Source organism: Castor canadensis, chromosome 5 (genome assembly GCF_047511655.1).
Source record: "Castor canadensis chromosome 5, mCasCan1.hap1v2, whole genome shotgun sequence".
Taxonomy (NCBI): domain Eukaryota; kingdom Metazoa; phylum Chordata; class Mammalia; order Rodentia; family Castoridae; genus Castor; species Castor canadensis.
In genome coordinates, this window is record NC_133390.1 from 8,390,512 (window position 1) to 8,405,015 (window position 14,504).

At 40.2% G+C, this 14,504-nt stretch overlaps 1 protein-coding gene across 2 annotated transcripts in view; it reads left to right on the top strand.

The window, feature by feature from the left end:
- Window positions 1–9,572, top strand: part of Setd4 (SET domain containing 4) — a 102,787-nt gene extending 93,215 nt beyond the window's left edge. Inside the window, exons 15-16 of one of the 2 annotated variants that reach the window (XR_012447864.1) lie at window positions 237–421; window positions 1,743–9,572. The gene's annotated coding sequence lies outside the window, so the exon portion shown is untranslated. Of the gene's footprint in view, window positions 1–236 lie in introns of both variants that reach the window. The other variant, XM_074072696.1, reaches the window with a different exon arrangement.
- The last annotated feature ends 4,932 nt before the right edge of the window (window positions 9,573–14,504 follow it).

A 14,504-nucleotide genomic window follows, 5' to 3' on the forward strand; every position in this document is an offset into this window, starting at 1 on the left:
GTATAAATAATTATGCAAACAATTCATTAGTTACAATTGTGATAAGTGATATGAAGTGAAGATATAGTCAAAAGAAAAAAAATGATTTCATGGAAAGAGACCTTAAAAATCTTGGTGACGTTCAGTAATCTTATTTTAAGATTTTCCAGAGAGCCTACCATAGCTACAACTTTAAAGTTCCATCCTACCATAACTTTTTATTTTCCTTTTTTTTCTTTCCATTTTTTTGTGTATAGAAGCCAAGTATGTTCTAGAATTAATAGACATTGACGACTGTGCCCACAAATGACAGTTTATGAAGATGTTATTAACATCCCAGCAATCTTCCTGCAGAAGGGGAATCAAACTTCAGAAATCTGCTGTTAATATCACCAGCAAGTAGACGTGTTAAACTCCAAACAGAGGCCTGCCAAAGGGAGAGGTACTTGAGAACTGACCATATTTGACAAGACCTTAAAACATCTTTAGCATTGTAAAGCTTCCTGCTTTGGTTTCATAGGACAGCTTGGACAAGCCACACAGAGAGTTCAAATGCACAAGGCTCATTCATGTGACTCAGTGATATGATCTAATTTGGAATCCTTATGGTTCAAGTGAAGAGAGGAACAATTAGATTTATGTGCCCTGGTGAGCACAAGACATGGTATCCAGGCAACTTGAGCTGAATGCACACAAGATAGCCACCCTACCCCGCCTACTTGGTAAACTCTGCACAGGTGGCAGAGATAATGCCTGGATAAATATCTCTGGTCACTTAGGACATTTTCTTTATATCAACATTTGCTGTAGGAGGTTCTCATGTCTCCTGGATTTTGTCAAGCAAATAGTGTGTTTCAGACAAGAGGTAGGAAACAAAGGTTGGCCAGAAGTTGCTGGGGAGTAGGTGACCATATCAGTGACGTGTGCAGCCAGGTTCCTCCACTGATTGTGCACTCTGTTTTTTTTTCAAGATGGTGTCTTGAGTTAGGCTACCTGCCCAAGAAGCATGTAATATTTAGAAGTGCTGATCTGACATTTGTTCAAGAAGAGCATGGTGTGATGTGATGTTTTGTGTCACTGAGCCTTTTGGTACACATGCAAGAGCTCCACTTTAGTTACTTCATTTGACCATCTGACAATTCCATCACAACTCAAAATAAAATGGAGGTTTTGGAAAAGCCTCACAAAAATAAAAACGCCCCAATCTAATTTTTCTTCCCTTTCTAGGGAAATCACAGGGTGATATTCTGGATGCTAATCTCTGTCAAATTTCACTTTTACTAGATTTTTAAAAAAAATTATAGTTTTTAATGTGATTCGCTCCCCCCTGAATGTTGGAGTTGAATTTGGGAGAATTTATTTTTCATGAACTCTGGTGAGTTGGACGATTGTGGTTTTGAACACTTGGAGCCACAGGTCCCAATTCTAGCAGGCTGAACTAACTATTGGAGTCAGGGCCCATGTCACCTCTTATCCTATAGCCTGGCCTTGTGCCCTGACTGTATCTGGCCCCAGGTGCTCACTGGCTGCACTTGAAAACTGCAGCTGGGGGGTGTGGGTCTTGGGAGCTGGACTTTAGAGAAGAAAGATCTGACTTTGAATCCTGGTTCTGCCACTTATCTGAGTCTTTGGTAAAAGCAGCAGTCTGAGCCTGTTTCCGCATCTGTAAAATGTAAAATACAGTTGGGAAATGAAGTGGGATGATATCAAGCACTTTGTATAGACCTAAGACATATTTACTTGTTGATTACCTGTCTCCTCAGAGTGTAACCTCACGAGAACAAGGATTTATCTCACTCACTGCTGTTCCCAGTGCCTGGTGCATAGAAGGCGCTCAAAAGGCATTTGTCAAATTGATGAATGAAATGTATTATGTGTGTTCTATGATGTTACTATAAAGAGGAAGAGAACAGATCAAATATTTAAGGAATGAAGACAGAAGACTAGTATATTGGAAAAATGATTTTATTTCTTGACAAATTTTATTTAAAAAATGTATTTTATCAACATGAATTATCTAGCTTTATCTTAGTTTTGGACATCAATTCCATTTTTAATTAAGTTTAACATTTTAGCTAAGAAGTCATATCATGTTTTTCTAGATAATGTTTTTCAAGATACCAGGGAGAAAATGATATGCCCATTTTAATCATTGATTAGTATCATCATAGTATAATCATTGATTATATTTTCAATATAATTATCTTTTCTTATTTTGTATCCCCACTAAATGTGACAATGATTTTCCTACTTTTCTATTTCTTCCTCCCTTCCTTCCTCCCTCCCTCCCTCCCTTCCTTCCTTCCTTTCTTCTTTCCTTCCTTCCTTTCTTCCTTCCTTTCTTCCCCTCTGAGATTAAACACTATAATGCATTTAAAATATTCATGAAAATTAAAGATGTAGGGCAGTGTTAGCTTGTGAGGAAAAATCTTAAATGAAGACAAAATGCTGTTTTTCCTTAGGAGTTATTTGGCTTTTAAATTCTATAGGTAACTGGTAATTTGCCTTCCTTCCAAACACCAAAATTTGGTTTCAATAAATTGCTTTGGAGGACCTGTATGTGTCTAACAATGAGAATGAGGCTGACCCCAATTCTTTGTACCTAGTGAATTTAACTGTTTTGGTGACACTTCTTTAACTCACCGCCAGATGGCAGAGGTACTCCATGAAGTTCAGCTGGATGGCTTCTTCCCTCCTTTCTGGACTGCATGGTTTGCATTTTTCTGAATACAGAAAAGAGAGCAACTTTTGAAGACCTGTGTTTCAACTTTTTATGTAGGAATTAAAGTACACATTGTTACAGATTTTAGTACTTTGGAGCACTTAAAATATCTAAATGGTTATATATTTTTAACCCTCAAAAGAATGGTGCTGACATGTAAGTTTGATATTTTCCCCTTAAGATTAAACTTCAATTTCCTATTCTTAATGTCCAATCTCTCCTTTTTCCAAGTCACTCCATTCCATTCTTTGTGGGATTGTAACAGTTAATATATGAAAAACAAGAGTTTATAATGAAAAAACAAGAGTGTTGGAGACCAACAGCTCTGTGTTGAAGTTCAAACTATTCCACTTGAATGAGCCATGTAACTTCTTGAGCTTCAGGTTGCTACAAAGTAAAAAATGCCCAATTCACAGACTGCCTGGGAGTGTGGAGAGGCTGTATGGTTGACACCCCTGCCTGGCACCTGTGGGGCTCATATTAGGTGTTTACTGTTGGCTATATTACATTGTTACTCGTTGTATGCTACCATTGGGTGAAAAGTCAGGCAAGTGCAATATTTTATATCACTTTCCAATACATTAAAATATCAAACTACACTAAATTATAATTTATGTCCCCTTTGCTGACTCTTCCTCTGTCTCTCCCCACCCTTTATGTAGGGTAGATTGGTGGTTTTCAGTAGTGGCAGTGGGGGGTGATACTGACTGCATCCCCAGGCAACATTTGGCTGTGTTTGGAGACATCTTTGGTTGCTGCAGATGGGGGTGGGTATTAACAACATCCATAATGCAGAGGCCAGGATGTTGTTAAAATCCCATTGTGCACAGGACAGCCTGCCGGGAGTAGAGAATTATTTGGCCCCAAATATCAGTAGTGCTGAGGTTGAGAAACACTGGGCTAAATAATACTTGGTAGAAGAAAAATTCTTTGTCTTTCGTCTTGGTGATTCAAGTTGGTCAGTTGGGTGTGGTGGCACATGTATGCAATCTCAGCACTTGGGAGACTGAGGCAGGAGGATGGTAGTTGGAGGCCAGCCTGGGCTATATAGTGAGACCCTGTCTCAAAATAAAACAAACAAAACAAAGCAACAAACCCCAAATTCAACTTGATTAAATTGTAAACATATACTAAAACCTACACTAGTCAGTACTTAGGTTAGAATTTACTGTGAGCAGGTTAGCTACATTTCTATGACATGATTCCCGCCCCCCCACCCCCATGCTGTGCCTGTGACCAGTAGTGACACAAAGGAATCAAAGTTCTCTACCAACAGACCCTCCTTCAATACATGACAGCTTGGTGGACAAAGTTGACAGCCTGGAAGGCAGAAGCCATTGGGTCATCTACAGGAAAGCTGGGGAGGTGATGAACCATGGCTGATGGCTGTTGGCAGGTAGCAGAGCAGTCTCTTGTTGCCTCTGGTGGACATTACCTTGATGTTTAGAAAGACCCCATGATGGGAATTCTCACACCAAGGAAACTGGACAGGGTGACAACTCAGGGCTTGATTGTTTTGTGATTATCTGGACACAAGAAAGATGCAGGCAGATGTTAACAGTGCAGATTGAACTTAAAGATCTGTCCTGTCTATGTTACACTGTGAATAGCACCAAAATTGGGGACCTGTATATGAAAGCTAGTATCTGATTGGACAAAGAAGTTGCTTGTATAAATGACAAAAAGTTACTTTCTACCATATGTCTTTGTCATTTTACTTTCTCCTTATCTATTAATGTGAATGAAAATATTAACCAATATCCATACTAGAACTACATTTGTTCAACAATTGCAGCTGTAGATTGGTTGCAGTTATGACAGTTTGGCAAAAATCAACAACATTCTGTGAGAATCAATTGACTATACAGATTTATTAATATATTTTTTGGTGGGATTGGGGTTTGAACTACCATACAGATTTATAATTAAAAGATGCCATGTATTTTTTTTTTGGTTGATGATGGACTGTATATAAAATGGTGGTCCATAAAAATCATAATGATGTCAAAAACTTCCTGCCACCTAAATGATGTTGTACTACATTATTCACTGTTTGTGGTGTTGCTGGTGTAAATAAACCAACGATGCTGCCAATTGTATAAAAATATACCAATGCAATTACATACAGTACCCAATAGTTTATAATGATGATAAATGACTATGCTACTGCCTATGTGTGTGTTATACCTTTTCTCATTGCTGGGGATCAAATGTAAGGCCTCACATTTGCTAGGAAAGTATTCTACCTCTGAGCTATATCCCTCACCCTATTCTATGTTTGTTATTATTTTAGAGTATGTTTTTGGTTTATGTATTTAGTATACAATACTTTTAATCATTATTTTAGTGAATTTCTTATACTTGTATAAAAACGTTAACTACAAACAACCTCAGGAAGTCCCTTCAGGAGGATCCCAGAAGAAGGAAGCTCCATGTGGGATATTCCAGTGAGACAAGATGTGGAGCTGCAAGACAGTGATTAATACTGATGATCCTGACCCTGTGTGTGTATTTAAAAAGTTAAAAAATGGTAAAATCTTATAAAATAAGGATGTAAGGAAAGTAAATAGGACTGGGGATGTGGCTCAATGGTAGAGAATTTGCTTAGCGTGCACAAGGCTCTGGGATTGATCCCCAATATCACAAAGGAAGAAAGAAACAAAATATTTTTGTACACTTGTATAATCTGTGTGTGTTCTAAGCTAGGTGTTATTACATAAGAGTCAAAGGCTTAAAAAGTTTATCAAGTAGAAATGTTAATTGATTATTGAAGAAAGACTTTTCTATTTTTTAAAAATTTTATCATTTTTACCTTTACTTACATGTGTATACATTATTTGCCCCTCCTGCCCTACCTCTGGCAGAACCTGTTCCACCCTCTTGTTCTCTGATTTTGCTGAAGAAAAAACACATAAGATAAAAAGAAAAACATAGTGGTTTTTCTAGTTTGAGATAAAGGTAGATGTACAGAAAGATTCCTGGCATTGCTTCCATGCACTTGTGTATTACAACCCACATTGGTTCATCTCTACCAGACCTCTTCACTACTTCCTAGTCCCCTTCCCATAGTGGCCTCTGCCAGTTTAAGATTACTGTATTCATTCCTCTACAGTGAGCACATCAACCACATTCAAGTTTTAGGTTTCCTTCCCTTTCCCTATTACGCCTGTATGTGTTCTCCCCTTAGTGTGTGACCCATGTCCAATAATATGACTGCATTTGTTTTAGGTCTATAGTCTGCATATGAGTGAGAACATATGATTTTTTGCCTTTTGAGCCTAGCTAACTTCACTTAAGATGATGTTCTTCAGTTCCATCCACTTACTTGTGAATGACAAGATTTCATTCTTCTTTGTGGCTGAGTAAAATTCCATTGTATATAAATACCACATTTTCTTAATCCATTTGTCAGTGGTGGGGCATCTTGGCTGGTTCCATAACTTGGCTATTGTGAATAGTGCTGCAATAAACATGGGTGTGCAGATGCCTCTGGAGTAACCTGTGTCATATCCTTTGGGTATATCTCTAGGACTAGGATTGCTGGATCATATGGCAGATCAATGTTTAGTTTTTAAAGAAGTCTCCATATTGTTTTCCATAGTGGTTGTACTAGATTACAGTCCCACTAGCAGTGTATGAGCATTTCATTTTCCCCACATCCTCATCAACAGTAGTTGTTGTTCTTGAGGTAGCCATTCTAACAGGAGTGAGGTGGAATCTTAGTGTGGTTTTGATTTGCATTTCCTTTATGGCCAGGGATGATAAGCATTTTTTTTGTGTGTGTGTGTGTTTTTTGACCATTTGACTTCTTCCTTTGGAAAAGTTCTTTTGCCCACTTCTTTATTGGTTCGTTGTTTTTGGGGAGTTTAGTTTTGTGAGTTCTCTATATATTCTGATTATCAGTCCTTTGTCTGATGTACAGCTAACAAAGATTTTCTCCCATTCTGTGATTGGTCTCTTCAGCTTAGAGACCATTTCTTTTGTTGTACAGAAGCTTTTTAATTTCATGATGGTGCCAGCATGTTTGGGGTCTGGTGAGGGTCTACTCTCTGCTTCACTAGTAGGTGAGAAGATGGACGTGATAATTAACTTTAATTAATCTTTACACAATATATATATGACTATCAATATCATACTGTTTACTGTAAACATATACAATATCTGTATAAACAAATAGATACAAATTTTATTTGTCAATTAGTACAGCTGGGGAAAATTGAAATATAAACATAAAGAAATAAGCACACATAAATCAATTTTTGGAGAGCTGGTTGTTAAATATTAACCATCACACCACTGTATACATACATATGTGTGTGTGTGTGTGTGTGTGTGTGTGTGTGTGTGTGTGTGTGTACTGAAGCAAGGAAATGGTAAATAACATTCCAGATAGTGCTCATCTGAGAGGGAGGTTGTTGGATGGGTATTTACCCATAGCCATGTCTATTTTGTCTTCCTCCCCTCAGGTGCAATCCACTCAGGTGTCTAGGTCCAAAGTTGGGGAGCCCATGGAGGGATCCTCTCTCCCAGTTCCCATCTTATTGATAGTCAACTATTGTTTAGTTTTTCTCCTGAACATGTCATGGTATTCATGGCTCTCCATGATGGAACCCAGTGGATCCTCTCCCTTAACTCGAAGTGCACAGACTGTGGTGGAGGGTATTGTTAGAGAGAGCATGAAGAAGAGAGAGGGGAAGGGAGAAGGTAGAGTGGGGGAGTGTGTATATATATAGAGAGAGATCTATGTTTTACCTGGCATCTTCAGCAGAGTGCTACAGGCACTTACTAATCAGCAAGGAAACAAATCTTCTGCAAAAAATCCCAATGAAGAACATATCTAAAGAGGACTTAAAGCATTTCAAAAGACCAAAACTAAAGTTTCTGAAGAAAAGAAAGTGACATCTCAGGGTCAACCCTGCAGAACAAGAGTAGGACACACAGGAGAAGATGCATCCACGGAGAAAATGTTTCTTGGAGTAGAGCCACTGGAAATTGGTTTGCCCAGGGTGATGCTGAATGGTCTTGCCTCAAGGGCTATGAGTGCCTCCAGGCAGTATGAGCTTCATGATTCCCTTCCCCACCCCCACCACTGCAGCTGCTCCTCCATGCAAATTCTGGGGAGAAAGTCAGAAAGAAGCCCCTGTAAAGGAGAGCTGGGGAAGTGGGCATTGTGAGGCTGGGTCTTCCTTGGAGACCTGGTCCCTGCTCCACCATGAAAGATGCTGCTGACTTCTCCAGTGCAAGCTCGGTGCTGAGGCTGTCTGTGTTCATAGGATGGTCATGACCTGTGTGCTGAGGAGACATGGCTCAACTTGGGTATTCTTTCCTGGACGGGCTTCCTCCTCTTCCTTCCCAGCACCTGCACTCAGCTTCACTCCTTCCCTCTTTCAAAGGAGAAAGAAGGGGAGCTCCTTGTGCACCAACTGTGCACTGGGCTTCACCCCCTTGTTGATGTCAACATCTTGCTAGTGCAATTCTTGGATGTCAGTGTAACCAAGGCCCAAGATGTGAGTATATCCAAAGTCTAGGAGAATGAATCTAAGTACAGTATAATTTTCAGCTCCATAGTTCTGCTGTCTTCACCAAATCTGTATTTAAAACCCTCTGGTCAATATTCAGTATTGAGACTTGGACTGGATACAGCTAACTAACTAAGGTGGGCAAAACTGTGTATGGAGTGCACCCTTTTCAGATGTGTGTCCTAGATTATATAAAGACAGATTGCAAATGACAAAAAAAGGCACATTTGTAGCTGATAATTTGGAATCCAGAATTTAAAGAAGCTGCCCAGTCAAGGGTACCATGATATCTGAGGATATGGAAGAGCCTGATTCCACTTAATGAGGAATCAGTGATTAAGCACGCAATCTTGCCTTAAGGAGGTGGTTTCTAAATTCATTTGTGGTCTACCCTGGAAGTTGACTGTCTCCAGATCCAGCCCTCAGGCCTCCTTGGCATTAACGGCCCCACTGTCCTTATCTTTAGCTTCATTGTTCCCCGGTGCCTTTATCTGAAGATACTTCTCCTAGCTCCAGTCCCAGGGAGTCTCTGCTTAGCAAAGGCTCCTGGCTAGCCCTTGTTCCCCTAGAACATGAGGAGGGCATTATAATTCTTACACCCCACACCCAAGCACACGCTAAAACATTTCTTGGAGAAAGATTTATGCAACATCACAGGACTTATTTATTCATTCTTTTTATTCCATCTCATCCTGCCTCAGGCAGGTATATAATGCAGGATGTCCATCTATCCAGTCCTTCCATCTCATCCTGCATCAAAAAAGTCAATAATGTGGGCTTGGCACACACAGCTTGTTCACTAGTCACTGGGAATTCTCCTTAAGGGACAGAAGCACAGTGTGCTCTCTTGGATGCTGGGTAAGTATTCCTTGTGCTCAGGATTGTAAACTACCTTGGCTTTTTTTCTGGACAAGAGATGGAGATGGACACATGGAAGACCTTCTCCCTGGCTGGGCTTAGTGTCTCAAGTCTGCAATCCTAGCTACTTGGGGGGTGGAGATCAGGAGGATCACAGTTTGAGGCCAGCTGAGGTGACAAATTTATGAGATCCCCACCCCAACTCAACTATTCAAAGCTCAGTAGAGTAGTGCGTCCCAGCTACATGGAAAGCATAAACAGGAGAATTGTGGTCCAGGCTGCCTGGGCATAAATGTGGGATTCTGTCTTAAAAACAACCAAATAAAAAAGTGTTGGGGATGTGGCTCAAGTGGTAGAGTGCCTGTCTAGCAAATGGGGGGACCTTGTGTTCAAACCCCAGTACTGAAAAAAAGAAGGAAGAAAGAAAGAAAAAGAAAAAAAGAGAGAAAAAGAAAGAAAGAAAGAAAAAGAAAGAAAGAAAGAAAGAAAAAGAAGTCTTTATCCCTGAAGAAAGCTATAGTACAGCACAAAGATGCTGGGCAGGATGTGAAAGGCTGCTGTATAATTGTGAGGTAGGGACCCCTTTTGCCACACCTGTTACCTAGCTGCTGTCTTACCATTTTTGACTTCCTTGGGTGCTGCTCGGCCTCTGACCAGTTCCAGCCCTGAAAGGGAAACACTCATTCTCTAGTCCATCAATCACTTTCCTGCTTTGTGACTAACCACAAAACTGGATGGAACATTGTCTTAATAAATGGAAGCATCCCCCCACTGGAGCTGAAGGAGCCTCTGTAGCTATTTGTGACTTGGCTGCTGTACTGAGGCTAGTTGGCCCAGGGCTGCGGGTGTGCCTGCTCTTATCACGTTGGGCCCAAACTCTCTGCACTGTTTGCCCAGCTGGTGTCTGTTTAGAACCCTGTTTAAATTCTCTCAGAGAAAGGAAGGAGAGCTTTCCACTCTCAGAGAAACCACAGTGATTAAGCACAGATAAGAGAAAAGCATTATGATGACGAATCAGTGCAAAATCAATGATTCCCTTTCTGCATTATAAATAATGAGATTTATAGTTGACAGCTTTTAGCAAGAGCGAGGGTGTGACTTTGGGAAGTGTGGGAGGAGGACCACACGAATGTCACTGAGTGAGGGAGGTCAGTTAGGAAGGATGTCAGCTGGGAAAAGGATGGGAATGCTCACAATGCAATGAGGGGACTCATTGAAAATCTGATCCTGGACGTTCTTAAACTTTGTAATAGAGAAAGATATCAAAGGGAGCCAGAACTGTGGTTAGCTTATGTGCTGTCATTTGAGGACACCCAACCTAACCTCTCTGTCCATTTGGGACACTTTCTATAAAATCTGACCTTGAAGTTTGAAGTATCTCATGCTTTCTTAAATTTCTATGTAGCTGTAAAAGTATAAGAAGCCTGTGTGGGGAGAAATGGGGAAGCCTCATAAGATGATCCAGGTTTTGAACAGTTTTAATTATTGGCCCTCCCAGATAGCTGGAAATTGTATCTATTTGTCTTAGTGCTGCCCTTTGGAACTGTATGGAAAAAATTCTAGTTCTTGTCACACTGTAGCTTTTGCAACACTGAGTGACTGCACATCAGCAGGTTGGCACTGTCTCCTACCTGCCTGTCCTTGCTGCATTCTGATGATAAGGAAGAACACTCATCACCACTTGGCCACCTGCCTGCAGGAGTTCCCCAGTTCTGAAGATGTGGGGTCCATATGTCATCCACATGTGAAGAACTTGGGAACCATTGCCTCTTTTGTTCATGACCTGTACCTCTATTAATGAATTAATCTTAAGAACTTCTTACATTTTTTAAAAGTAGCTATTAGTTTCTATTCATCTTAAGTCTGAAAAGAAATTAGCTTCCTGTTCCCTCAAATTCCTAAGGAGTTGGAAAGAAGCAGAAATAGAGATTTGATCTAGTCACTATTGACTTGCTTTGTTTTTATCAAGGCCTTTGTCGGTGGCATTTGATGCCAGAGTCTAAGGCAGGTAAATATATTATCCAAGCAATGCACACTGTGGTACTCAGTACTAAACTCAAATATGTAAAATACAGAGGAAACCTTTTTGGATTTGGACATATGAAACAGAAAAAGTTGATACTTAGCATGAAAAAAAATTCAGTACAGTTTCTTTATCTCAACTTTCTTAGTTGAGATAAAAGTCGATGTGATTTTTACACAACTTTAAGAGCAGAATCTATAATGAAGTCAGATATGGTGCATTTTGCAATTAAAATATCTCAAGTCACCAAATTCAAGTTGGCTCATGATAAGTGCAGGTAGGACTCTCTTCTGTTTTTTTTTTCCCTCTCTTCCTTTGTCATATATTTTATCAAGTTGTAATTTCAGGCATGCAAACTTCCTGCTCCTAGCACACACTCAGAATTGCCCTGCAGTCAGGGGTGTCCATCAGCTGAAGAGTGGGAGGCCATAAGGAACTGAAAAGGAGCTTTGTTGATAGTTAAAATAAAATGAAAAGTGCGGAATTTGTGCAATTTGACTGGCTAATTAGAATGAAAACCCACAGGACAGAATAGCATTAGTGAGCTGTAAAAATGTGCCTAGTGGGATAGAATTTATAATTTGAAACAATTCTGTTTTTCCACATTAACTTTATTAGTTGAATGGGCATAATTCTTTGAGAATCTGTGCTTAATTTCTCAGGTTCAATTAATGTAATAAGGATTTGTCAACATCTTAGTCATCATGTAGCTTTCTTAGTAAAAACTCTAAGGATGTGAATTTGAAAAGGCTGAGAAAGGATTTCACATGATTTTGCAGGTTGTTGTGTCTTTCCTGTGTCTGTGCTGAAATGACCTTGTTAATATCCAGCTTGAGGACCGTATTCATATCCAAACGTGATGCTAGGGTATAGGGCTTGAATTAGCTCTTTCTTGTTGTTTCCTGGCTAACAGAATCTGGAATGAGCACAGCTTCCTTGAAGAAGTACAATTTCTGCCCCAAGAGAAAAAAAATCTGTGTCAGAGGACTTGCAGGGAACTGGCAAACATGTTCCAGCAAGAGCCATGAGGGAGTGGATCGAGGGTGTTAGAATGTCATGGTCACCTGGCTAGTCCTAATCTTTGGGGATGGCTCCTTGGATTTAGACAGAAGATGGTCTACAATTGATAAGGTGGAGATGCTGGAGTATATTTGGCATAATTTAGAAGGGCTCAATGCTTAAGGAGTTGGGAATGGTAGAATAAATTTGCTATGTAAAACCCAAGAACTCACTGAGCTATGCTTCTTCAATGCCTGGAATCCTCCTTTACCAAGGTACTAGAGGAGGTTAAAGGCTCACCACGTGTTTGAGATGCTCAGTGTCTGTCTCCTGTTGATTGGGCTTAACTCCGATAGACGCTGCCATGAAGCTGAGCTCTTCAATGTTGATGGGGGTGATGAGATTCCAGAATTATAAAACTAGACATTAGCTCTTAACCACTAGAGCCAAGGTGGCCATAATGATTGTAATAGGAAGCACTGCAGAGCTGCAGAGTAGCGCCTCAGTTCTCAAAGATTTCTAGGACTAGCTAATAGATCATGGTGTCCCTCGACATAAAACAGTTGGACAGCTACCTAGGGTGCTCTTAAAATTGTTTAATACTGACAAAAAAAGAAAGCTAGACAGCAGAAAGCTAACCTTAGTCACTGTGCTGGAAAATTAGTTTCCAAGTATAGCCAGAACCCACAGATTGCAGGGGAGGGTAAAGTCTCCTTGGAGAGGGATCCTACTGTTTCCAGAAAGTGTACATAAACACTTGTTCCTCTAATTCTTTTTTTAATGGAATTTATAGTCATTTCCTTAAGTAATTAGTGCTAGAGAATGGAGAACAACCAGCCTATTTGATTGAGGACTATTTCACACATGAGCCAACACTGACACCAGGGGATATGAAATGCTATAGATCATCTGCCCTATTAGATTGGCAGCTTTAGGAGGCCAGGTTATAATGAAAATTTATCCCAAGTCTATTTAAAATTACCTTGTGATTATTTCTCAGGTCCCAAAATGTATAATTGGGGTGGACACATTTAGTGGTTGGCAGAACTTCCAATAATTTTCTGAATTGTAGAATAAAGGCTATCAGGGTAGAAAGGGCCAGGTAAAAGCTCTGCAACTGTTTCTCCCCATTATCCAATAAAGTAAATCAGAAATAATATTGCATTCTTGGAATAACTGCAGCTATTATTGCCACCACAGAAAGGATATAAAGTGGTGTCCCCATATCTCTGTTCTCATGTGTTCATATGGAAAAGAGATGAGTTATGCAGTTGCTACCATGAATATATATATGCAGGTGATATCCCCTTTGAAGCTGTTGTGATGATGTGCTATATTTGCTGGTGAAGATCAACACACATTCTCCAACTTGTATGGACTAGTGATCTCATTCCCCATCGATCCTGAGAATTTATAGCAGTTGGCCTTTGTATGGCAAGGATGCCATTTATGTCTACACGTCTGCAGTGCCCTTGTCATCCTGACATTCCACAGAACACAGCCCATCCATTAATGACATCATTCCCACTCGGACTTGCAGTCATGGAGTGCTGAGTGTCATAGATGCCCCGATAGAGTGGTTCTCATTCTGGGGCAATTAAAAAAACCTAGTGGACATTTGGGAATATCTTGGGACATTTTGTCACAGTTAGGGAGTGTGAGCAACTGGCATGGAGTGGGTAGAGTTCAGGGATGCTACCATATTCTCTACACACAAACAATAACTCCCCACCCCAACACAGAGTTATATGGTCCAAAATGTCAGTAGTGCCAAGGTCAAGAAACACTACACTAGAAGACACCTGTGTACCACAGGTGGGAGATTAACCCTCGGAAAGTCAGGTGTATGGCATGTCAGTGAAATTTCTAGGTGTTCAGAAGTATGGGGTGTGCCAGAATCTCCCTTTTTAGTTAAAGTATAAATGTTACACATTAAGGACTTGAGAATATTTGCTGAATGAATAAGTGGATGAAAGGCATATAGGAAATTTCCCTGTGCTAAGAGAATGCTGCTTGAGAAAGAGATAGCTTCCCAAGGGAAGGCAGAAGTTTGCCATAGCCAGAAGCCTGGAGAGGGGCTGAGGGTGTGCCTAGGAGAAGCCGTGGTTCATATGGTTTATATGCTGTTCATTTAGACCTCACACACAGAAGGTAGAGGGCAACCAAGTAGCTTTCACCAAGGGAAGAACAAGGCCTGGTTTGTATAACAGAAAGATCACTTTTGGGCTAGTTAGAGAGGTTGTCTTGAGAGGCTATGGGACTAGGGTCAGTTAAAATAGTGTATTTCCTTTTTGCAGTGGTCCAGGTAAAAAATCATGGACCCCTGTATTGGGACAGAATGGAAATAGAATAAAGGAAGAAATGGATTCTGGGAAAATTTGGGAGGGACAATTATAAGGAATTG